Source organism: Peromyscus leucopus, chromosome 8b (assembly GCF_004664715.2).
Source record: "Peromyscus leucopus breed LL Stock chromosome 8b, UCI_PerLeu_2.1, whole genome shotgun sequence".
NCBI lineage: Eukaryota > Metazoa > Chordata > Mammalia > Rodentia > Cricetidae > Peromyscus > Peromyscus leucopus.
The window spans coordinates 2,070,800-2,095,647 of record NC_051086.1 but is presented as its reverse complement, the minus strand read 5'-3'; the positions used below and the strand labels follow the sequence as shown (position 1 = coordinate 2,095,647).

Here is a 24,848-nt window from a genome sequence, read left to right as displayed (position 1 = left end):
GCTGGTCTCTAGCTTAGAGACAGCCACCTTCTTCTGCCTCTTGAGTGCTGGGATTAAAGGCACGCACCACCATACCTGGCCTATACACGCATTTTGGGGGGGAAAACTGTGCCACCTAGTCCAGATGTTGTTGTTGATTTTTGTTTTATTTTGAGACAGTCTCCTGTGTTCTATCTAGGCCTTGAACTCACTAGGCAGCTGAGGATGAGTTTGAATTTTTTTTTTTAAAGACAAGTCTCACTCTAGCTTAGGCTGGCCTGGAACTCATGTAGCCCACACCATCCTTGAATTGTGCTTGTCTTCCTGACTCCTAAGTGCTGGGGTAACTAATGTGAAATGCCATGTCCAGTACAACTGGGAATTTTAAAACATCATGCAGATCCATTCATACACAGCTAGCAAACCACGGAACCAGTCCCAAAGCATCTTCTAACACGGGAGCGAGACCCTTCCTGCCTCAATGTCCGGACAGAACAGATACAGTCAGAGGGGACTCATACTTGGAGTTAGAAGACAAAGTACTCAAAACAGCTGTAATCTAGTCTGGTCCTAAGTAGAGGGACCTACCTGTCTCTCGGCTTGTGAGTGACATTGGCTTAGCAAACCCAAGTATCTGGTGCTGCCCGATCATCTGATCATTTTGATTGTTTGATGGTAAAACTGAGACAGATAAGTGAGCTGTAACTCTCTCTGGGATACTGGGCAGCTGGTAAGTATTGTTAAAGCCCTGTTAAAAATCACAATTAGTGAATGATGATTTAATTTTAATTTTATTTTTTTGAGACAGGGTCTGACTGTGGTCTTGAACTTGCATGTAGGCCAGGCTGGCTTGAAATTTACAGAGCTCTGCCTGCCTCTGCCACCAGAACTGGGAGTAAAGGCGTGTGCCACCATGTCAGCTAGGGGTTTTGTTTTTTGTTTTTTGTTTTTTTTTAATGTAAGCTCATCTTTTGATGTTCCTTTTTCTATAAGTAAGCAAAGACATTGGTGATCGGGGCAATTTGAATTCCTAAGTGGCAGCTCTTAGACTCTCTCTTGTTGCCCTAAAGGAAAAAGACTGTGCCAGTCAGACTGCCCGCCAAACCGTTCCCATGAAGGCACCAGCTGTCTGTAACAAAGGCTGAAAGCTTTATAAGGAAACCACACAATGCTGACCACAGGAAGATTGTTTCAGTTCCCAAGGGTGCAGCTTCAGGCAGGGCTATTTCCGTTTGCACCAGTCTTTTTACAATCACAAGCCTGCATGAATTCTTGGTGACCCTGCAATCAGTTTCATCCCGGGCCTGAAAGGGAGCAAGCACATCTCATAATACAGCAGCGGGATTACTGTGATTAGTTCCAAAGAGAAAAATCTTGTGATTGGTGCAAACGCAAGCCTTCCTTTGCATGTGCAGTGCGCTGTGATTGGTGCAAACATCCCTTTCCTGGCCTGGTGATCTGGTGTTCGGCTCTCGTGAGTCCTTCTGCTGAGAGATTCCCTCCAGTACTGTCTATCCCGATGTGGTTTCTCACCGTCTTACCTTGTTTCCTTTTAGTAGTGCAGAGAACTGAGCTGCAGCCGTGCAGAGAACTGAGCTGCAGCCGTGCAGAGAACTGAGCTGCAGCCGTGCAGAGAACGCAGCGTCGCCGCAGCAGCTGCTTCCCCAGCGGCGGAAACTTGATGGGCGCTCCTGGGGCTGCTCTTGCCTTTATCCTGACCCCACTGTCGTCAATCACAGAGGGATGTAAAAACTGCCAAATACCTGCATTTGATTTTCTCCTCGCCTTCCCACAACTAATTTTTAGGTAGAGCCACTCATGAGACCCTCACACCTCTTCTAGAGGCTGTAGGCAATTAATGGCTGCTGGGGTGAGGGTAGGGGGTTACGATTCAATAAATAACTCTCCACCCATGCTCATGCAAGCAGTCTACTAAAGCTCAGTGGGTACCAAGCCAAAACCAAAATAAAAAAGCGTGGAAGCAAAAAATAAATAAATAAATAAATAAATAAAAAATTAAAAAAAGGCACCAAAATAGGAGGAAGGCTTTTTGGGAAGGGGGGGGGGCAGCCGGAGTAGGAGGGAAATGGGGGGGGGATGAAATGACCAACATACATTACATAAATGCATGAATTTGTTTAAGAATAAAATTTAAAAAGACCCCCCACACACACACACACCCTAGCTAGCAGATGGGTAATGAAAAGTGTGGTCTCCTGCTGGCTTTGATCCAGAGAACTCATTGGATGAGACCCAGCCTTTAAGAGCCATTGCAGGGGTCAACCTCCCCATTCCCACACAAGGCTCAGAGAGCATCTCCAAGGAGGGCGCAGAAAGAATGTAAGAGCTGGTGGGTGGGGAGGAGAACTATGAAATGCGGACTTCCAGACATGATGTGGCTATGACACTCACTTGCAACTACCGTGGCTATCTGCACACCACACCAGCCAAAATTCCGGCATGATGGGGAGGAGCACCCCCAACACCACGCCCCAGCCTTGGCAGAGGAGCCAGGACTAAAGGAGGGAGAATCACCCACAAACACGCACAATTAAAAAAAGAGCCATTGCAGGGTACACGCCTTGTCCCCCCTATTTTCACTGATCTACACTCCTTGACATGGACTTGACTGGCTAAGAGCAGCTCTGGAGTTTCTTGTCTCTGAAGAAGATGCGATCGGTCGTTTGAGCGAAGCTTCTACCTTGTGGCGCAGTCGCCCCTGGGTGTCAGGCCTCCAGGCATCACACAGTGGTCTCTCGGCGGCAGCCCGGCCCAGCGTCTCTGCTCACTTCCCGGGCCCACGAGTCTGAGTTCCTCGCCAGGAGGTCCGGTACTCTCACTGCTTTTCACTTTGAAAATTTTCCGCGGTAATTTTACCGAAGAGCAAGGAAAGGGAAAATAGGGCTTCGGTAGTTCTTGGCGTGCAGTTCCTCACGCAGCCCGGCTAGCTCAGTCGGTAGAGCATGAGACTCTTAATCTCAGGGTCGTGGGTTCGAGCCCCACGTTGGGCGAGGCTTTTTGCTGGGGAAAGCTTGCACTACAAGTCTGCTAACGGTTCCTAACTTGGTAGAATTCTAAATGTGGCACCAAAAACATTGGGAAACTGGACCCCCTCCAGGGCTCGTCCGGGATTTGAACCCGGGACCTCTCGCACCCGAAGCGAGAATCATACCCCTAGACCAACGAGCCACACAGTCAGGGATTCCCAACACTTCCTTATAGGTCCGTATTCATTCCCAAATGAGTTGAGCCTTGCCGCCTGCCGAGGCTGTGGGGTGGGGCTAAGAGTTTGGCAATCTACCACGGAGTCAGCTTCGAAGGAGCCCGAACCTCAGAGAAAAGCTGCACTCTGGGGAAGTCCTTGCCGGGTGGCTGAGACTGCTGTGGAGGCTGTGTTTTGCAGCCAGAGAGCAGGGAGGAGGCAAGGAACGCCCATTAAATAAGCCTCGCCCCGAGTTCTCCCCAAACACATGGCCAAACAGTCCCACTGGACGCCCAAGACTGGGGGACGCTGCCGCAGCTCAGCCGGGCGGGAAACGCGTGGAGTCCGGTTCCATCGGTCGCAGCCATATCATTGTGTCTGCATCTGGAAGGTTCAGCCCCAGGATACGGTGTCTGTATGGGCAGGACGCTGGGAATCCTAGAAAGCTCCTTAGGAGCCGCTGAATTAGGAGCACCTCCGACCAAAGAAAGCAGATATCCAACTGGCATATGGTGGCCCAGCCAGTTCAGTGGGTGGTGTCTGGGACCTGGCCCACTTGGGTGACACTGTGAATTCTTATCTCACTCTGAATTCCAACACCACTGGGTTGATTTACTCCTCCAGTCTGTCAGGACTCAGAGAGACCCATTAGGTATCCCCTTACGAGGGAAGAACCTTTGAGGATCCAGATTTCTCCAGCATTTGACTTTCTTGCCCTCTAAGCAGGATTGGGCCAATGAGCCCACGCACATTCTTGTTTATCTGCTCACGTGTGGTCGTCCTTGTGCCTGGCTCCACCCTAGTGCAGCAATAGCCTGGACCCAATTGCCCATGGGGTCTTATTCTGAGAGATGTTGATTCAGGACTGACCAAACAGAACGGGGCGAAGGAATCCCACAATTCAATAGTGTGGGAGTCCCAATTCTGTTCTAAGTCCGTCAGGTGGGAGGTGGGGAGAAGGCTTCTTCCAGAGGCACCTAGTGCAGCCAAGGAAGCCGGAGCCCAGGAGCCCAGGCTCTGGACTTCCGGATTGCCCAGCCTTTCCGCCAGCCTGAACTGCCTCGTGAGAATTTCACAAGCCCTCTGCCTGTGTGGGTCAGCCTGGCACTCCTAGAACCTTAGTTCAGAATTCTGAGACCAACAACGGTGGCCCAGCCCTGCGAGGAGAGCGGGGCAGTGATTAAGGCTACGATACTTTGTTACGGCAGCCCTTGGAAATGATACAGTGTTGCTCTGGGACAGGGTCTCCGTAGAACCCAGACTGACCTTACAGCCTCCGCCTCCACAGTGCTGGGATTCCAAGTGTGCAGTTTTGGGTTTTGAGACTCTTTCCAGGCTTCGAAGAACTTCCTTTTGTCAAACCTCCACTTCAAAGCTTGGTTATTTCCCACCGAATCCACTTAGGAGTAGTATAGGACTGTTGACCCGCAGCAGGGTGACTTTTGGGGATAGCCTAGACAATGTGACAAGAACCTGTCTCAGAGATGAAGGAAATAGAGCCGAGACTCATAGCTGTCGATTTCTAGGATTCCATTTCTTTTTCTTGCCACATCACAAGAAAATACCTATATATTTTCGAGGGTCTCGTATAGCGCAGACTGACCTCAGACTCACTGGGTAGCCGAAGATAACCTTGAACTCCTAATCCACCTGAGTCCACAAATCAAGTACTGGGATTTTAGGCTTTTGTCACCACACGTGGCTACAAACATACATATTTTAAGGACTTTAAATCTACGTAGTCAAGTTATAAGTCTTTGGTTTGTCAGTTTTGTGTTTTGTTTTGATTGTATTTATCATTTTGAAAAATGGATTAGTGTTTTCTAATGTCAGTATCCTGCCTAGAACGTCTTCTACTTTAATGACCCGTGAACACGTCTCTATTCCACGCTGGCTAGTTATTTAGAGAATGGAAAATTTGCCAGCTTATCATCTCCTTGCTTTATGTCACTGAACTAGCGCTCACCCTGGAAATCCCACAGTGGCTGTGGACCGCTGAGTCCTTATGGTTTCTCTGCATGCTGGTACCTACCAGACAACCGAGGATCTGGGGAGAAAAATAAACAAACGCCAAGCAACTCACTTGGAGACGGGAAGGGGAGCAACCAGAGGGCTTTGGCTCCTTGGTCTACGGGTATGGTTCTCGCTTTGGATGCGAGAGGTTCCGGGTTCAAATCTAGCACGGTTCCAGTACTGAGACATCTCCGCATTTTTACCCAAGTTCCCACTTATCACTTATTTCTGCATCAGCAGAAGGCGAAGGAGCAGGCTGGGAGAGAAGAGAAACGCGAACTTTAGCGGGCAGGTAGAACTTCAGAGACCAGCCAGGGCGAGGCTTTGGTGCCAGGGACGGGGTACACTTTTGAACAGATTTGCAAGATATCTCGGAGGTCAAATGATGATGGATAGGAATTGGACAGTCCTCTCCCCACTCTGGGCATGGCCCCTGGTGTCTCAAAGGGGACTTCTTTCTTCATCAGGTGAGGGAGACGCGAAGGGAGGGACATTGGCGGCCGCTTTTCCCTTGGGCCTGAGATCATGCGTGCACCTCGTGGAGTTTTCGCCCCACTGTCGACTTATCGAAGTCTCTTTTCTTTTTTCTTCTTTCTTTCTCTTTTCTTTTCTTTCTTCCCCTTCCTTCCCCTTTCCTTCTTTTCTTCTTTCCTTCCTTCCTTCTACCTACCTACCTTCCTTCCTTTCTCTGTCTTTGTCTCTGTCTCTCTGTTTCTGTTTGTCTGTCTGTCTGTCTGTCTCTCTCCTTTTCTTTTCTTTTTTTGAGATAGAGTCCTTCTCTGTAACCCTGTCTGTCCTGGAACTCTATGTGGACGAGGATGGACTCGAAACTTAAAGGCGTGAGCCACTGCACCTGGCTAGGGACTCTTCTCGATTTTGGCCCCGATGGGCAGGTGGGATACAAAGTGGAAGAAATGGCGAGGAGGAGCGAGGTACCGCAGACACTCAGCTGACGTTTACTGCGCTCTGGAGCTGCTGCGTGGCCAAGGAGACGCGGTCAGGGACCCTCCACGCGGCCGCCCTGACTCTTAGGGAGTCCAGCTAATCGGCGGGAGGGTCCTTGGCGTCTAGACTGCTGCCGCATGGCAAACGCTGATCCCAGCCCTGCTCCCCCGTAGACAGTGCCAAGACCGGGGGGGGGGGGGGGGCGGACACAGGACTGCGGGGCCTGGGGCTGTTCCCCACTTCGTGGGTCGTGGAGGAGGACTGGAAAATTGGAGTGTCTCGGCATACACAGTCCCGGAATTTGCCCTTCCAGAAATATCTGTTCTTCCAGGAATATCTGATACCTAATTATCCTCCCTGCCGAGCTGTTAGTCCCGCCCCTGTTTCAACAACCGCCATAAAGTTGAACTACTGAGGCAATACACGTGGCTCGTTGGTCTAGGGGTATGATTCTCGCTTAGGGTGCGAGAGGTCCCGGGTTCAAATCCCGGACGAGCCCGCCGTTTTTTAAACGTTCATTCCCAGGCTGTCGTAGAAGGTCTCAAACTTCGCAGCTGCCCACCCTGGCTCCTCGGAGGAGCGAGCGCTTCCCGAAAATGTCTTGATCCAGTCTTTAATCCGAAAGGGCATTAAAACCTGTGTCTTCAACTCCACTCTCTGTTCTTGGTTTAGGTCAGAGTATATGGAGCAGCTCTTCGGTAGGCAGATGCCTGGGTGAGAAATTTAAACTTCATATGCAAAACGGGTTTATACCTGTGCCCTCAGCCACCCTTATTATATACCCAGAAGAGTTCGGATGGGTCCCGCTAGCTCAGTTGGTAGAGCATAAGACCTTTGTGGGGTGTGTGTGTGTGTGTGTGTGTGTGTGTGTGTGTGTGTGTGTGTGTTTGAGAGCCAGTTAATCCTGGCTGCTCTGGAGCTCACTATGTAGACCAGGCTGCCTCTGCCTGCGTAGTGGTTAGCTTGAGACTATTAGTCTTGGCCATGGGTTTTAGCCCTACGTTGGGTGATGTGATGTTTTAGCTTGGACAATAGAATCCTGAGGTACTTGGCTATTTGCTACTCGCCTGTCTTACTGTCTAATAGAAACTCCAGCTCTGAGTATAGCAACTTGCTATGCGATTTCCCAGACCCTTCCCTCCATGAAACTCTATCATTGATCCATTTAGTGGGGGGGGGGCACTAATGGAGCTGACCCTTGGACTAGGGATATGATTCTTAGGATTCAAATCCTGGATGAACTGACTTTATTTAAAACAAACAAACAAAATACTATCCTGAGGCCCAAGAGATGGTTCCATGGCTAAAAGCTCCTGCTGCCAAGCCTGATGACCTGAGTGGATCCTCTGGCCTCCACCCACAATAAATAAACATACTAATAAATCAGCAAGGTGTAGTGGTGTGTATCAGCACAGGGGGATTAGAGGCTGGCACACCTCTGCAAATTTGAGGCCTCCATGGTTTACACAGTGAGTTCTAGGTCAGCCAGAACTACATAGTGAGGCCTTATCTCAAAAAGGAAAATTAATTAAACAATCATATCATGTCCTTTCCTTCTCTAGATGATATCCAGAGATCTCAGTTCACCCATGAGACCTCAGCTCTGGACACCTAGGTCATCCCTCTACCTCCCCACCCCCCAGTGGTAGGGGTTGAGTCTAAGGTGCTCCACTGCTGAGTTCCGTCGCCAGCTACAGGGAGATAATGTTTTAAAAGACCGCATGCTCTCTGCAGTCCTCCACTGCAGCTCATTACAGCTGCCATGCAGCCCTGCACTTTCCCAACTACTCTGTGGGGTGAGTTAGAAGCACTGAGAGGTGCTTCCTATGTACTTAAGAGCCCAGTCTTCTTTCTAGGGCCACTAAAGGGTTGACTTTGTCTGGACTCCCCCGACAGCCCCAGGCTTGGGAAGCTGGATTTCCTAGAGCTCGGGCAGGAGGTGCAGGCTCTTGGTGTTTGGGGGTGTTTGCAGGAGGCCCCCTCTTGCTGGCACCCTACCCAAACCTCTTCACCCACAGTCACTTCTCTTTCTATTGCTTTTCTTGTGTTTTGGGGTTTTCAAGACATAACCCTTTTCTCTGTGTAACCCTGGCTGTCCTGGACCAGGCTGGCCTCTGCCTCCCCAGTGCTGGGATTAAGGCATCCCCCCCCCACCGCCCACGGGAAACTTCCCCGATCTCCCTCTCCCTTCTCTAATCTCTGGTCCTGAGGTCAGGAGCTGGGGTCAGGCTGGGGTCTCTTCTACTCTGTTCTGTGGGCATGGCAGGCCTGGTCTTTGTTTTTGTCTGGGACAGAAGGCTTGAGAGTGTGCCGTGAACCATGAATCATAAGTGATGCCAATTTGCATATTGGAATACCAACCTGGGATTGGGGGGTGCGGCAGCAAAGCAAGGCTGGAGCAGATTTAGTCAGTATGACACAGGACTCGTTAAGCCTTTCCGCCCCTGGCAGAAGTAAATAACCAAGCTTTGGTGGGGAAACACACTTTTACGGTATATTCTGCAGAATCCCCGGAAGGAAGAAATGCATAAAGAAATTAGAGGTGAGGTTTTCACTGGAGGGACGGCTCAGTAGTTCGGAGCATTCACTGCCCTTGCTGCAGTTACTGAGCTAGATTCAGTTCTCAGTGCCCATGCAGAGGCTCACACTGCCAGCAATTCCAGTTCTGGAGGATCGGATCCCCTCTTCCCGTCTGCATATGATGCACATGAACTCAGCCTCACACATCCACATATCCACATAAATTTAAAAAATTAAATAAGGGGACAGAGAGCTGGCTCAACAATGAAGAGTCCTGGCTGCTCTTCCAGAGGACCTGGGCTCAATTCCCAGACCCACATGACAGCTCACAACTGTCTTAACTCCAGTTTCAGGGGATCCAGTACCCTATTCTGGCCTCTGTGGGTACTATACAAAACACCCTTACACTAAAAATAAACCATTCAAAGAGAGAAAGCGTTGAGGTAAAGATACCCACTGCCAAGCTTGAAACCCTGAGCTCGATCCCAGACCCCTCATGGTTGAAGGAGAGAATTGACTCCTCCAAGTTGTCCTCTGACTTCTCCTGTGTGTGGCCACGTGCGCATGCATACTCCCATGCACGCGCGCGCGCGCGCGCGCACACACACACACACACATAAATGTAAAATATTTTTAAAAAAGAAAGTCAGCAACTTACCTTTTAAAATTCCAAGAAAATAAGTCCTATGAGCCACATTAAGTTTACTGTATCTAAAAAAGGACAATGATGAAAATATCCTGGAAATAGAAAGGTCTTTGAGTTTTAGAGATGGGGGGGCAAAAGACTGAGTACTTCTACATAGAAAAGCACTCAGTGATTGAAACTTTAAACTAGACGAGGCTGAGGTGCGGTGCAGCGGTGGAGACCTGTCCAGCCTGTGTAGAGTCAGACTTGAACCCCTGTGGGCGGGGTGATGACCACGAGCCCTTGCTATGCCCGCTGTCTTTGGCCTCTTTCTTCCACGATTAAGGATGCTTGCAATTTGCATGGATAAGGAAGCTCAACCCAACCCTTAGAGTGGAAATAAGACTCAGGGATACAACTCAAGACAGACCCCTCCCCCATCAGTGCTGTGTTCTGGCACAGCGACCGACTCTGTGCCACCTGGACTAAGACCTGAGAGGCCAAGGCTCTTGACGACAAAGTCAGAGCTCCAGACTCACAGGAGACACCCTCCCGCTTAGATTAGTTTTAATGTTGGGAAGACAAAGGAAAGCGGAGACGCCTGTCTGATCAAACACACAGTTTAATAAGCAGCTACTGGGTGCCTGTCTTCTGACCAGATGCGCAAAGACCAAGTGCAGGTCCGGCCTTGCTCCTCCAGCGCCAGCCGTGGCTGCGTGCGTCTGCGTTACATTTCTCTGGTGTGTGAACAGAGCAAGTGTCAACCAAGGAAGGTCTGGCTCCGGCTCTGGGGACGCTTACTTTGAGTGGTTAGAGGGCGGGGACTAGAAAGAGGGTTCCAGGGCCCACAGACGGGGCGGGGTTGGGGTGGGGTAGGGGAAGGAGAACAAAGTGTGTGTGTGTGTGTGTGTGTGTGTGTGTGTGTGTGTGTGTGAGTGTGTGTGTGTGTATGCGCGGCTGCGGATAGGTAAGCAGAACGAAGCCGGCAGCTCAGCAACATTCATCTCTCTAGCATGCAGACAATGGTTTTATTCCCGGGGAGGGCCGCGGGAACTGAACTCAGGGTCCTCCCTTCGCTCTCCTGCTGCTCCTTTGGGCGCTCCGGGCTCTGCTGTGTGGGGAAATTCTTAACTCTTTGGGAAGCTGCCCCCAATCTCTGAAATGGGTGTATGTACTTAGCTAGTTTTAAAACACCTTCAGATTATGGTTAGTAAAACCCTAGAGCAGCCAGACATGCTAGTGTGTTTGCCCGGCTAGCTCAGTCGGTAGAGCATGAGACTCTTAATCTCAGGGTCGTGGGTTCGAGCCCCACGTTGGGCGGCCACGTACTTTTGGCTCGGATATCATGAGTCTTAATATATGGAGTTATGGAGTTATATGTCACTTGGATGGAAGGCACAGCTTCCAAAGGAAAGCGCCTCACTTCCTAGCTACTTCCTCCTGTCAGGAGATCCCTTCCTTTTCTGGCCCAAACTTTGTGGGTAGCCCACAGGGTCCGGGATAATCAACGATGGGCCGCTCAGTGGGCACGGAGGTAGAGACGGTTTGGTCCTGGGTGCTGGATGAGGAACAGAGAGGGTAGAGGGGAGAATCTTGAATGATCGTGTGTTTTCCCTCTCACAAACAGTGGTTTTGAGTCTTTCCCCCTCCATCCTACAGACACGCTATGGCAGGCCGGCTCTTTGCTTTGTGTGTGTATGTGTGGGGGTGGGGGAGATAGAGGCTTTGAGAGCCTGCCGCGAGCCAAATATCCTAAATGATATCCATTAGTGTATCTGAGGACCAGTTCGGGGCAAACACGGAAGCAGATTTAGTCAGAGTGACTCATACCTTATGAAGGACTCTAGAAGGCCTGAGGACCGCAAACACAGGCCTGAGCACCGCAAACACAGGCCTGAGCACCGCAAACCTGAGCACCGCAAACACAAGCCGAGCACCGCAGACACAAGCCGAGCACCGCAAACACAGGCCTGAGCACCGCAAACACAGGCCTGAGCACCGCAGACACAGGCCTGAGCACCGCAGACACAGGCCTGAGCACCGCAGACACAGCACCGATAGATCTGGCCTTTTACCCTTTCTCCCTTGCTAAAAACCGTTAGATTTCATCCCTAAAGCTAACCCCGACGTCCCTTTGTCCACTGACTCATTCCTGAGACAAAACACCAAGGTCCAACAATCAAAACTCATTGTTTGGCTAATATATCCAATCAGGATTTACCAACCCGCCCTAGCACAGACTCTCTCTCCCTTTTCTCCTTAAAAACCCACGCCTACGAAAGACAAAAACCAAAGCAGACAAACAAAAACCCGCCTTCTTTTCTTGCTTGCTCGCCCTGGCTGTTGCTGCTGCTCGCGGCTGCCTTTGCAGTCTGCCCCCACCCCGCCCCACCTGCTTGCCCCTCCGGGGTAACACATCTCCTTTGTGCTAAGAATTTGGTGTCTGGGTGTGTCCTGTGCCGATTCCGGGGAGTCGACCTCCCTTACAACTTGCTATGCCCTTCTGTCCTTGTCAGAAGCACACAACTCCTATGATATTTCGCAGAATTCTCTATACAAAGAAATGTGCCAAGAAAAGAGCAATTCACCTTTAAAAAAATACATCGAAACTTAAATTATAGATGGTGTGGGTGGTAGCACAATCGTATATATATATGCCTACGGGGTCTGAGTTGATCAGCTGGGTGCGGGGTCAGAGTGCCCGCGCGTGAGCACAATTCCCTCTTTCCCAGCTTTCTCTCTCTTTTGCCTCTTTCTTTCTCCTATAGCTAAGGGCTCTTGCAGGTTCTACCCAGGCAACCCGCGTCAGGGTCATTGGAGTTAGGGGCTTGGGTTTGATTCAGGCATTGAGGACACTTGGGCTGTGTCGGATCGGTATTCTAGCCTTTTTGGAGCCTCAGCTGGGACGCCAAAGTAGACTCCGATAATCCATACAGAAAGCCCAGGCTGGAGCTCAGGCCTCGAACCTGCTTCCCCAGGGCCGCCCGGAGCCAGCAGATCCAGGTCCCCGTTCCGCTGCCTTCCTCCAGCGACACTTGTGTGGGGTTTATTCCCTGGGTCCGCCTGCGTGGATACTTGTGTGGGGTCTGATTGCGGCTCTGGGACCTTCTTTTTCCCGGTTAGAAGGCAGGGACTGGGAGGGAGGCCGGCCCAGCACCGTGGCTAAGATGGAAGCCCCGTCTGACACGGGCGAAAAGACGCTTCCTCCGGGAATTTCGTCCCAAGAAGGGCTTCCCTGGCCCCCCGTCCTCCCGGGGCAGCATCCCTGGCGCCCGGCCTGAGAGAAACCCGGACATCCGAGGTGAGTTAGGGTGGGAGACTCCGTGCAGGCCCGGGACGTTTGTGCTCACTCTTACTACCTCGTTTCCAGTACCCTCGAGCCAACCTTGGTAATGACAGCGCTCAAAAGCCACACCGTGGGACGCCCGGCTAGCTCAGTCGGTAGAGCATGAGACTCTTAATCTCAGGGTCGTGGGTTCGAGCCCCACGTTGGGCGGCTTGGTATTTTGGATTCTAAGATATTGAGCATTGTGAGTGGGATAGGGGTGCTGTCCTGTTTTCTAAGTCTCTCAACGACGCCTTACCGTCTTTTGGCTCAGTTCTGCTGACCCCTAGCGAGTTCTGCGGTGGTGGTGGTGGTGGGGGGGGGATGGGCTGCGCGCGACTAGCAGCTCCTCACTCGGGACAGTGAGCGGAAGTGAAGACAGGGGGTGTGTAGGGTTAGGGTCTTTACTATGGGTGCTTGGCAGGAGCGGGGAAATCCTGGTCTCTTTGCAGCCTGGTCTGGTGGGTCCCAGCCCTAGGACTCTAGGACCGCGATGAAGTGGCGACATTGTAGGTGGCTGGCTTGTCTCCGGGTGTGATTGCCACCAACAGAGAATTCTGGATGCAGATCCCGGATGAGCCCGCCCTGCCCCCGCCCCCATCATATTCTGTCCATCACCAGATGTGGTTGCAAGAGCGACACTTAACTGAAACCTCGGCGCGGCACAGCGAGCCTGTATTCTAACAAGCCGTTGGGTTTTCAAAGTAGGGAATGAACCCGGCGCATCCTCAGCCACAGGAAGGCAATTTTTAAAAAGGCTTCGTGATCTCTCTGTAGTTGCCCACGGCTGCTTTAGAGTTGAATCACAGCGATGTACCTGCCAAACTACCTTTCATCAGTCTAAGTTGGAGGTACTGAGAGCAAGCAGGCTTCCTTCATATTTAACGGCAGAATGTTCAGAGGCTAAAACTCCAGCCTGGGACTCGGCCGCAACATTGGCTCAGGGTCTAGAGGGTCTTGGAGAGGGAGGCTGGAGCCTGGACCCAGGCTGAAGTGAATGATGCTTGTAGCTGGTGACAGATGCCTTCCTCTTGGCCGCACTTCCCTCCCGTCATCTGATGTAGCCTTCCTGGGCTCAGCACTCCTGGTCCAAACTCAGGTCCTGAGTTCCACCCAGCACCTACAAGTCTGGGTTCCTTTCATTCTATAACATTCTCAACCTTCTTAATGCTGCGACCCTTTAATACACTTCCTCATGTTGTGGTGACCCCAACCATAAAATTATTTTCGTTGCTACTTCATAACTGTAATTTTGCTACTGTGATGAGTTGTAATGTAAATATCTAATATTTCCGATGGTCTTAGGTGACCGCTGAGAAAGGATCTCTGGGTCCCAAAGGGGTCGCGACCCACAGGTTGAGAACTACTGTTTCCGGTGGCCATGCCATTGGCAAGGGCTCTTGTTTTTGTTTGCCATGAAGGGTTTGAAATTTTACTATGAGTCAGGATCGTGAGTGATGTGAATTTGTGTCTTTAAGTAACAACCGGGGTGGGGATGGGTGTGGTGAAGCGGATTTAGTTAGAGACACAGGCATGTTAAATCCTTCCATCCCTTGCAAAAGCAAACAGCCAATTTTGGGTGGAAAATCACACTTTTCTGTTATATTACACAGAAATACCCATGCAAAGAGAAGGGACAGTTCACCTTAAAAATGAACAAAGAAACACGATACAATCTGGCCACACGACATAAGCAATAGGCGTAAGAAAGAAAATTACGAAGATTTCAGAAGTTGAAGTCACCAGACAGATCATAACACAACCACGCTTACTATATTTAGAGAATTGAGAACAATGGGAATATCTTTGAGGCGGAAAAGTCCTTCCATCTTTTGGACTGAAAAAAAGAAGCAAACGTTTCTGTATTTGAAAACACACAATTGAAACTTAAAAGGTAGATGAGGGTAAGCACCCGTCACAGTGACGGAGCACCTGCTGGCTTAAGTTCCTGTGTGTCGAATCTGTCCTGGTTGAACCAGGATGATCTCCTTGTCCAAGGGTCATTGGACAAGACCCCTGGGAGTGCAATCCAGCCAGGTGCTGGGGACTCTGGGGCTGGCTGGAGTCAGTGCTTTTAGCCAGGTTGGAGCCTCACCTGTCACGTCAAAGTAGGCTCTGCTAACCCACTCTCCGAGCCCCAGCTGGAACATAGTTTACCGACTCAGGTCTCCTTAGGGATACCCTGTGCCAGCCAGCTCCCAGGCTATGTGGTCCTTAGACTAGGCCAAAGACCTGGGACGGTAAGTCTCCAAACTCCGGGGTTCTAGCCCTACCTGCAAGCGACACCTCTCCCATTTAGGCTTCCATCGGGGGAAACTGGGCTGGAGAAAGCGGAGAAGCCCAGGTCGGGGCAGCAACCCGCTGAGTCTTCTAACTGGTGTCGACTCAGACCCGACACAGGCGCGGTCCTAGGTTCAGATGCTCTCCTCCTCCGCCAGACCCATGAATATGTTTTCGTGAGGTGAGAGCCGAACGCGACTCGGTGCGGAACTGGCTAGCGGAAGCTTGTTTTGTGCGGTTACAAGGCGGGGACTGGGGGAGGCGCCACCTGGAGACCGAGGTGTGAGACCCCCTAGGTCGGGGGCTGGGGGTGGGGAAGATGGGAGCTGGAGGGTCAGCCCGTAAGCCTCCTAGGCAATCGTTTTGTCCTGGGGAGGGCGGTGTGTTGGCCTCAAGAGGATTAGGGTACGCTTCCCAGCCCTGGGGGTCACCCCAAACGCAACGGTGTCCCTGGCCTGAGGGAAGGAGCAACCCCGGTGTTGGAGCTGAGCATCTGCTCTTCGGGGAGCTTCAAAATAGTCCTAGTGTCCTACATAAATCTATTAACTCACTTAATTTCCAGTACCCTCAGGCGACCCTTACTAATTTGTTTATTCAATGGCAGATTTTCAAGACGCCCGGCTAGCTCAGTCGGTAGAGCATGAGACTCTTAATCTCAGGGTCGTGGGTTCGAGCCCCACGTTGGGCGAGTTGGTATTTTAGCTTCGACTAATAGAATCCAGAGACTACACTGGCGGTCCATTGCTGTCCATTCTTCATCCAAATTCTCTCAGTTCCTATCTCAGCTACAGGACAGAGAACTCAGACTTAGGTCAAAGCTAGAAGCAATGAGCAGTCTCTGTCTCGAGAAACAGGAGAGGGTCACGGGATACAGAGTCTGCTCTACTTTTGACGCTCTGGTTGGAGTGGGGCACTGGGCAGTTTTCCCTGCCCTTGAATTTACCCCGTCCAGACAGATTTGAAATTCAATTCTCTTTAGACCTGTTCAAGCCAATCATAGTAGTCTATCACCGCCCTTAAAAGAAGCAGATGTCTACAGTTCTTAAGGCTCGTTGGTCTAGGGGTATGATTCTCGCTTAGGGTGCGAGAGGTCCCGGGTTCAAATCCCGGACGAGCCCTTCCTGTTTTGAACTACTTAACATATATATGCCTATGCTTCTGGCCCTGGAGGTGGAGATGCTCAGAATTCAAAGTCAACCTTGTCTACATAGAATGGTTGACTAAACAACAGATGAACAGAAACCTCTAAAGTACTCAAAGTCGTTTTTTTCTTGTTTGTTTTCTGTTTGAGGCAGGGTCTCCTGTAACTCAGGCTGATCTGGAACTTCGCATTTCCGATCTTCCTGCCTCCACTTCTCAAGTGCTGGGCATATAGGCATGTGAATTAACCTGGTTGGAGCCCAGAGCTAGGCAAGCAATCACTGAGTCCATAATTCAAAATTTCAATCAACAAGAATGGCTGGGATTATTCAAACTAACCTGATGTATAAAAATAATGGAAAATGCTGGATTTTTTTAAAAAAAAATCAATCCAGGTGTGACGTCGAAAAAACCAAAAACCTCCAAACAGTCTTGAAAGTGGGTAGGATGGTGCAGGCCTGTGATCCCAGCACTAGGGCGGATGGGGCAGGAGAACTCAGGATAGCCTGAGCTAAGTGCGAAACACTCCCGTCCTCCCCCCCGCCCCTCCCCAGTTCCAACCAGCCACAGCTGAGAACTTTCTGGACAGTAAAGGAATTCTTAGCCAAATGTAATGCCCACGGGAACCCTGGGGAGGTGCCCAGTGTCTCAGAATAATAGTTACTTAGAAAGCGTTTGCCAACCCCTCTGCGCCCCGGGGGATGCAGAGAGAACTGGAGCAGGCGGCTGGGATGCCCTGGAATCTGAGCTGCGCAGATGAGAATGCATAGGGAAACACCTGCCTGCCCCATTCCCACTGGTTGCTGTTTCTGGAACGTTTTTTCTTCTGGGAGAGGACATGTCCTAAGATGTTGAGACCCTCAGATATCTCTCCAGGGTCTGTGGAGAACAAAATTACATTTCCTGAGTTTATTATCGCTGCATTCTTCAAAACCTTCAAGGAGTGGGTTCTTTCAAGAAGAAAGCGGTGGCGCCCTGACTAGCATGCCCTGGTCTCTGGTTAAATCCCCTGCACTCAACCTAAAGCAAAAGAGAAGAGGAAGAAGGAACCTTTTACACCAGGGTCAGAGATGACCCAGTTACTATGAACAAGCCTAACCATCCAGGCATTTGGAAATACAGCTCAACCAAATGGTTCTTCAGTAAGGTCCGGATTGATTTACCAAGCTGGCACGTACCTGCTGACTAGTCCCAGAGTCTGTGTAGCATTTTTGCCAAAAAATTTAGTATGACTCTTATGATTAAAACAAACAAACAGACAGACAGACAGACAAAAACACATTTAAAAGCTCAAGGTCATCCTCAGCTACATGGTGAGTTTGAGGCAGCCTGGGCTACTTAAGACAAAACATAATTAAAGAAATCGGGGTTTGTGGTACAATCTACAAGACATCTGGCTTGCTAATAAATGCCAGTTTGAAGTTTGCCAGTAGTCCTTAAGGGCAAATCTGGCACCAGATCGCCGATCTCTAGTCATCAGAATCTGTTCTTGGGTCCCAGCATGACCTGTAGAGTCGTCGGAGGTCTGTACCCTTCTCGGGCCGCTGGTCTAGCATCTTTCATGTTCGTGGGGCGCACATACGCGCCGGAAACTAGCTAGGACCTCAGCTTTGCAGGTCGTAGTCGGAGCTTCCTTTTTCTCTTGCTTTCCGTAAAAACGTAAAGGATTTTAAACTAGCAAAGACTTCGCGCTTCGGATGGGAAGCGTATTCCAAGACCGCAGGCAGCCTGCTCGCCGCTGCAGAGTCCTAGATGAGCCTCGGCCTCCCAGCTCGACGGTTCGAAAGCGCAAGGCAGATTCCAGTGCAGAGGACGCCAATAGATGCAAGGAGGAGAAAGGTGTCCCTCTAAGGTTCCGGGAGCTGGAGGGCGGCGTGGAGACGGATCCGAACAGCTCCAGAGTCTGCGGGATTTTCACCACTGGGTAAACTGCCAGCTACTGCGAACGAAGAGAACGTTTCCTGAAAACTCCACCAAGAAGTCGCTTCGGGCAGCTCTGTGGGGTTTTGGCTGGCACCCCAATACCCCTGGTGCGCCGGTGTCTGCATAGTGAGGCTCAGGGCCGAATCTCCAGGGTCCTGAACGGTGGCCAAGCTCCGAAGGTGGCGTCCAGTCCCGTGGCTGCACGCGCGGAGAAGGCTCTGACTTCTGCGATCGAGCCTCAGCCAGGAACTCCCATTTTTCTAGTGCTATCCAAGTCTTCATCCCGAGGTGAATGCGGTGTGTCCGGAGCCAGAGAGCTCCGGGAAGGAAGTGCAGGCGTGGGTCCCTGCTGAGGGGCGGCTTGAGGGCTCAGGATCCGGAACGAGCCCAGCCAGAGGAGCCTGGGTCTGCGAGGGCGCTGGGGTTGGAAGGCTGTAGAGACTCGGGCAAGACGTCCTGGGTAAATAAATGTCCACACCAGTTACTGAACGACGGTTTAACCACCAGTGAGGAAGTATTCCTTTTAATATTTTTCAAGGGAGGAGAGAACTGTCTGCCCCAGTGGCCTAATGGATAAGGCACTGGCCTCCTAAGCCAGGGATTGTGGGTTCGAGTCCCACCTGGGGTAGTGTGAGGCTACCGTCTGCGGTTGGGTAACATTTTGAGCCGCTATGTCAACTACAAACTGAAAAAAAAAATACTCAAAAGACGGAAAGATGTGCATTTGCTCTATGCAGGAAGGGTATAGTGTTCTGGGTACAAGTACACACTAGTCTGTAATTCTGTTGTGTCAGACCCTTTTCATAACACTGAAATTATGCCCAGAAGTACTACACTACTGAGCTGCCGGCTGTATTTGGGAGAGTGTCTAGCCTGAGATGGGAGGCTTTCAGATGTACAGGAATCTATTTACAAGATGTTTTATTGTAGCTGTTGGATAAAAGAAGAGGGAAAAATGATCATTAATAGGGAAAGAATTAAATACATCTCTCTCTCTCTCTCTCTCTCTCTCTCTCTCTCTCTCTCTCTCTCTCTCTACCAGGCTAGCTTTGAACTCTCTTTCAACTTCAGCCTCCTGAGTACTACCCTTACAGGAGGAACCCATCACATGCAACTTGTTTGTTTTATTAATATGATTCAATCCCACGAAGAAAATCTAATCTATTCTGGTCTACTTGGATGATAAAACATGGAAGAGGTTTTTATAAAACAAACCCCAGTTCCTATCAGTGCTGAAGGCTTTGGGAGGCAGAAAATGGGAGACTAGAAGCTGTGCAAGTTGTCAGGTCACAGGAAGAAAGGAAGGTGGGCTGCCCCTCTGACAGGTGACTGTGTAAGGACCGAAGGGCCCTTGAATCGCAGAGTTGAGGCACAGTGATTAATGACTCCCCCAGAGTCGTGGATAATCTACTGCTTGAATCTCTGTTTTAGAATGTCTAGTTCTGTGACATTTATAGTTCCTTCGGGGTGGGAAAAACTCAGGGGAGGGGGGAGAATCTTGGTGTTGGTCTATGATTTGGGTTCCAGCAAATTCTATCTCTACTGGTCTGTGATTTTGTGAGCACTCCGATAGCGTAAAGCCCACGAACCTGTGAATTCAGGACAGCTATGTTCGAGGGCACCTTCCTGGAGTAAGCACTCCGACATCACTGAGGGCGGAAGAGGAGAGATGTCCCTGGTGGGCAGAAGCCAGCACAGCTCCTGCAAGGCTTTGGTGACAAGTCCAGTTTGGCTTTGTATTTTATACTCTAGAACCACAAGGTGGAGTGGACAAGCAAGCAAGATTTCCCAGAAGCGTAGGTGGCAGTCAGCAGGTTGTTAAGGGGTGACCAATTGCTTCAGCTGTTTTTTTCCCCAGGTCATTCTGTTTCAGGTAGCAAGTGAAATCATGGTTGGCAAATAGGGAGTATAAGCAGCGTTTTAGTAAATTATTAAAGACATCAATAAATCAGTATCTAATAATCGGTCTTTTTTAAAACCTGACTTTACTTCACTATATTCTGGGAAGGGGCCTGGTTGCTCAGAGCATGCTGCAATCCCTGACTGCATCCTAGAGTAGGCAGGCATGTGTGGTTTTCTCTCCTCTCCGTTGACCTTCCATCTTTTTCTACTTCCCTCCACCTTCCGGCCTCACCCCCCTCCTCTTTCCTTCCCTCCGACTGAAGAATGCAGGGTGCCTCCCAGTGCAGGGTGGGGAGAATTACCCGCAGAACAGTTGCAGGTGTTTGCGTTCAGGTTAAAGGATCTGCTGGGTTTAAACCACAAGACTCAACCTGGAGGAGGAAGGGAATGGAAGCGAAAGCAGCAATAGATTCTAAACTGGAGCCCACCTCTGTTCTCTTATTTCCATTTTCTCATTCTAGCCTCTTCTAGACAGCATCTTACTGTGTAGCTCAAGATGGGCTTGGTATCTCTCCCCTTCTCCCTTGCTCTTTCTCTCCTTTTCTCCCTCCTTTCCCCGAATCTGCCCAGGCAGGCTTCAAACGTAGCCAAGGATGGCCTCAAACCCTTGATCCTACTTTGTCGTCCTCTTAAGTGCTGGAATAACAAGCCAGCGCCATACTCCCCCCAGCTTCTCTCTCTCTCTCTCTCTCTCTCTCTCTCTCTCTCTCTCTCTCTCTCTCTCGACAAGGTTTCTCTGAGTAGCATGACTGTCTTGGAATTCACTCTGTAGACCAGGCTGGCCTTGAACTCACAGGGATTCCCCCTGCCTCTGCCTCCCCAGTGCTCGGAATAACCTTGCCTTAGCCTCTGCCAGAGCTGGGGTTATAGGTGTGAGCTGCCACACCCAGCTTTTCTCCGTGTTTTAAATATTTGTTTTGTTAGCTGAGTGTGATGTCATCCCAGCATTTGGGAGACAGAGGCAGGCTGACCTTTATCAGTTCAAAGCCTGCCTGGTGCACATAGTGGGTTCTAAGCTTGCCAGGGCTATGTAGTGAGACTGTGTCTCCAAACAAACAGACAAATGCTGTTTTGTTAGCTTCTGCACCCCTAGTGCAAATCTCAGCTCCATCAATTTTTAACTCTTGGCTTCTTCCTAAAGGTCCTTCCCTCCCCTCTCCCCCCCCACTTTGGTTTGAAGATCTTTAGCTATTTTCTTCTTGTACCAGTGATTTACACACTCATCACGATGAACTCAACATTTTTCTACATTACACTTTGGCAGACTGTGTTAGAGTATAATTTGGCTCCATCAGTGTGTTGACTAGTTTAAAAGTCAACTTGACACAAGCTGAAGTCATTTTGGAAGCTCAGCTGAGAAAATGCCCCCACCAGACTGGCTGTGTGTGTGTGTGGGGGGGCAATTTCCTGCTTGACGATGGATGTGGAAGGTTCAGGGTATCCGGCCCTTGTCAGGTTAGATACCTTCGACAGAAAACGCTCTTTCTCACCATCCCCTCTTTATTTTTCTTTCAGTCTTAGCCATCATGTTGGCCATTTGAAGTCTCTAGTCACAGTCAATGATGGTTGTGACAAGTGATGGCCTAAACATAAAGTGAGCTCTTCTTAGGGGTAGCCCCTGACCAAGCAACAGTAACAGTGAGGAGGGTTCACTCTGACCAGAGATTCTATTCTCTCGACTAGAAGGATTTTCCTCTTAACAGGTCCTTAGTGCTATTGTATTATTCCCCCTGCTCTGAAAAAGAAACCCTAGAATTGTCTAGGAACATATCAGAGAGCAGCCCCTTCCCCCAATACCTTTGACCTCTCTGGCCTCGGTTAGTGATGAGGCTTCCAAGGGCCCAAGGACATTTTTGGCTTTTAGCCAAGGGGAAACTGGTTTCTTTCCTTTGGGATCTTTTTACCCTAGATTGCCTACCCAAAATTTTGAACTTCCAGCCTTTTTCCACAAACCCCACAAGAGGTAACTGTTGGTTATTTGCGGTGCTCTTACCCTGCGAGGAAATGTCACGAAACACGACAGAATTCACTAACAAGAGTTTTATTAAGATAAGGTAAAGAGACAGAGGTGCACAGGCCTGTGGAAAAGACACGTGAGTAAAGATGGCACCGGGAATCATGGCGCCGGCTTATAAAGGCTGGGCCACACCTGTGCATACAGGCCCACGTGGCTATTCTACGAATGTGCAGAGATCACATGGTTGTGCTGCGTGCTTTACGCAACCATGCAAAGTCACGGGGTCCTGGTCACAGGAGATGTTTTGACCTGGAAATGACTAGGCAGAAGTGACTAGGTCCTGCAGGGCATGCACAACCATGCCCAACCGTGGGGGCGTGTTGTGAATCCATACAGTAACCCTAACTGCTATTGTGGAATTGGGTCAGTGACAGCCTGGCTTCTTCCAGCTAGATGAGGCCATTGGGCCTGGCACCAGGGCACCCCTCCAGCAGGCCTACCCAAAAGCACGTGGGTGCTTTTATTTGGATACCAAGCAGGTGTCTGGAGGAAGGGAAGTTCTTGGCTGGTACCCGAATAGAAATGGGAGAGCTATTGGCATTACAAGGCTAGGCAGGAAGCCAGGAGAACAGAACAGAGGACATTCCCTGCCCCCGCCCAGTTTTTCAAGACAGGGTTTCTCTGTAGTTTTGGTGTCTGTCCTGGATCTTACTCTATAGACCAGGCTGGCCTTGAACTCAGCGATCTGCCTCGCTCTGCCTCCTGAGTGTTGGGATTAAAGGCCTGTGCTACCACCGCCCGGCTAGAGGACATTTTCTTTAAGGTCCAAATCAAAGTCCATTAGAATCTCTTTTAGAGATTGAGCCTCCAGGCCAACCTGGTCTACAGAGTGAATTCCGGGATGGCCAGGTCTACACGGGGAAACCCTGTTTCAAGATTACAGCCTCTATCAATTAGGCGCCTTGTTTTTCTTTGGCCTCTAAGGCTGGTTTCCAGAGTGATGAGCCCAGGATTTACTTTCAGATGCCTAGACAGCTGTTGGCATGTCTAGAATCAGAAGGCCCTCTCAGATGGCTCTAGATAGGAAGAGAAATAAAACTTTTAGGTTAGAGCAATAGTGGACTTGTCTCCCTTAGCTTTAGATAGGTGTAGCAGAGAGCTAGGGTCTGAAGTCTCCTACCTTCTTTCTTTTTATTTTTTAAGACAAAGTTTCTCTGGGTATCCCTGGTTGTCCTGGAACTTGATCTGTAGTTCAGGCTGGCCTCAATCTCACAGAAATCTACCTATCCCTATCTCCCGAGTGCTGGGATTAAAGGTGTGCACCACCTCCGCCTGGCTATTTTTCTTATCAAGAAGAAAAAAAACGAGTGATAAATTTGTATGGATGACATCCCACATGGGTTTAAATCTAATGTCCGGGAAGTGAGATCTTTGGACTGTTAAAGAAACACACCCCTCATTTTAGTCCTTGGTTACACTTTCTTTTGTGATATTTAAGACCATGCAGGTGACCAGAATCAATACTTTCTTTTAACAGTTAAGATCAGTTGAAGATCTAGTCCTCAGGGGTCACTTTAGTTTAGAGGAACCTCTGGCTTCTCCGGCTTCCCTTTACCACTCCCACCATGGAGGTCTGGAATCATCTCTGTGGTCTAATGTCAAAATGCAATGGCCTCATCACAGGGCAGTAGAACCATGCTGGAGTCTCCTCTGGGTCTCCCACTTCCATGATTCCATTAGGCACCAAGCCAGGTGAAAACCAGAAAAGAAAACAAAGTTGGGAGAAGAGAACTGGGACATGTGCCTGGGCTGTAATGCAGGAAATTATAGAGGTGCAGGAATCCCCTGGGAGCTCAGGTGGATTACCGGTGCTAACATTTTGATTCATGTAACGTGTGGTAACCAAGATGGCAGTGAAGTCACATGGTTATGGCCATCTTGATGATGTCACTAACTAAGGTGATAACCAATTCCCTTGGTTGTCTTCATCTTGATAAGGTCACCAGCCAAGATGGTGAGAATACAATATAGTTACTTTTTGCTTATTGTGAGCGCAGCTCTATGATAAAATTAGCCATCAGGACACAAGTCTCTCTGAGATCCATGTCTCACAGATTAGATGTGGACAGTTACTCTTCTTCTGAAAAAAAAAAAATAAAGGCACTGAGTTAGGTTAGCCTGGATGTAGGAGAAGACAGTACATGTAGCCTAGGCATGTGAATCTGGAAAAGGAAAAAAGAAAAACAAAGAGACAGAGGAATGACTTCATGGTCTCACTCCAAGGAAAGGGAGTCCATATGTCTTAGCACACACTGTAACCGTGAACTCCAAGCGGCGTCACCTAGACCTGTTTTGACCTCCCTGCAGTTTCACGGGCAAGGGGGACCATGACAGGAGAGGGCAAGTGTAGGTGTGCCCGGTGCCTGTAGGTGGTGCTGTTGCACTGGGAGCTCATGGATGGGCTGGGAAGGGGAGCGTGACCTTAGCACCATTTTCTCTCTTAGGCTGAAGTCAGACAGATTTGTGAATACTGAATGGAGTTGAGGAGCCTCTGGGCCAACCAGAGGAGTAGTTATTCCCTGTCTGGGGAATTTATTTCTTTAGGACTTTTTAAAAATTATTGTTTCTCATCCTGGTTTTATAAGAGTTAACCTACCAGACTCGAATCCCTACCTGATAGAGGTTTCTTGCACTTTGATAACCAATCAGAATCTAAGCATCTAGTAATGGAGGCTTCTTGTACTCTAAGTTTGAATGCTTCATACATCTCCAACCAATTCCCTCGTGGGACAGTGCCCTTTGTTGGGCACTTAGCCTTCGGAAGCCAGCAAGGACACCTTTGGAGTTATGGATCAGGACTCCACGCTCACTTCATGTCAGTGACACGTCTCATTCATTCTCTTATTCAACCCTGGGATGGCCCAGCCACCAAGGCGTACTGGGCCATCTTTGCATTTCCTACCATGGTCTTTTGCATGGGAGCTTTCTGGTCTCTAAGGCATTTTCTTGGGGCTTCTCACATTCCTGAGAAACTTTC

At 49.8% G+C, this 24,848-nt stretch overlaps 8 non-coding genes across 8 annotated transcripts; 7 read left to right on the top strand and 1 right to left on the bottom strand.

Moving 5' to 3' along the window:
- The first annotated feature begins 2,917 nt into the window (after positions 1-2,917).
- Positions 2,918-2,990, top strand: Trnak-cuu. Its single transcript has one exon. It is a non-coding gene; the product is annotated as a tRNA-Lys (tRNA).
- Positions 2,991-3,096: 106 nt separating this feature from the next.
- Trnap-cgg lies at positions 3,097-3,168 on the bottom strand. The gene has a single exon. It is a non-coding gene; the product is annotated as a tRNA-Pro (tRNA).
- A 3,398-nt stretch (positions 3,169-6,566) lies between these two features.
- Positions 6,567-6,638, top strand: Trnap-agg. Its single transcript has one exon. It is a non-coding gene; the product is annotated as a tRNA-Pro (tRNA).
- A 3,893-nt stretch (positions 6,639-10,531) lies between these two features.
- On the top strand, positions 10,532-10,604 carry Trnak-cuu. Its single transcript has one exon. It is a non-coding gene; the product is annotated as a tRNA-Lys (tRNA).
- Positions 10,605-12,707: 2,103 nt separating this feature from the next.
- Trnak-cuu lies at positions 12,708-12,780 on the top strand. Its single transcript has one exon. It is a non-coding gene; the product is annotated as a tRNA-Lys (tRNA).
- Positions 12,781-15,504: 2,724 nt separating this feature from the next.
- Trnak-cuu lies at positions 15,505-15,577 on the top strand. The gene has a single exon. It is a non-coding gene; the product is annotated as a tRNA-Lys (tRNA).
- A 358-nt stretch (positions 15,578-15,935) lies between these two features.
- On the top strand, positions 15,936-16,007 carry Trnap-agg. Its single transcript has one exon. It is a non-coding gene; the product is annotated as a tRNA-Pro (tRNA).
- Positions 16,008-18,507: 2,500 nt separating this feature from the next.
- On the top strand, positions 18,508-18,580 carry Trnar-ccu. The gene has a single exon. It is a non-coding gene; the product is annotated as a tRNA-Arg (tRNA).
- Positions 18,581-24,848: the final 6,268 nt, after the last annotated feature.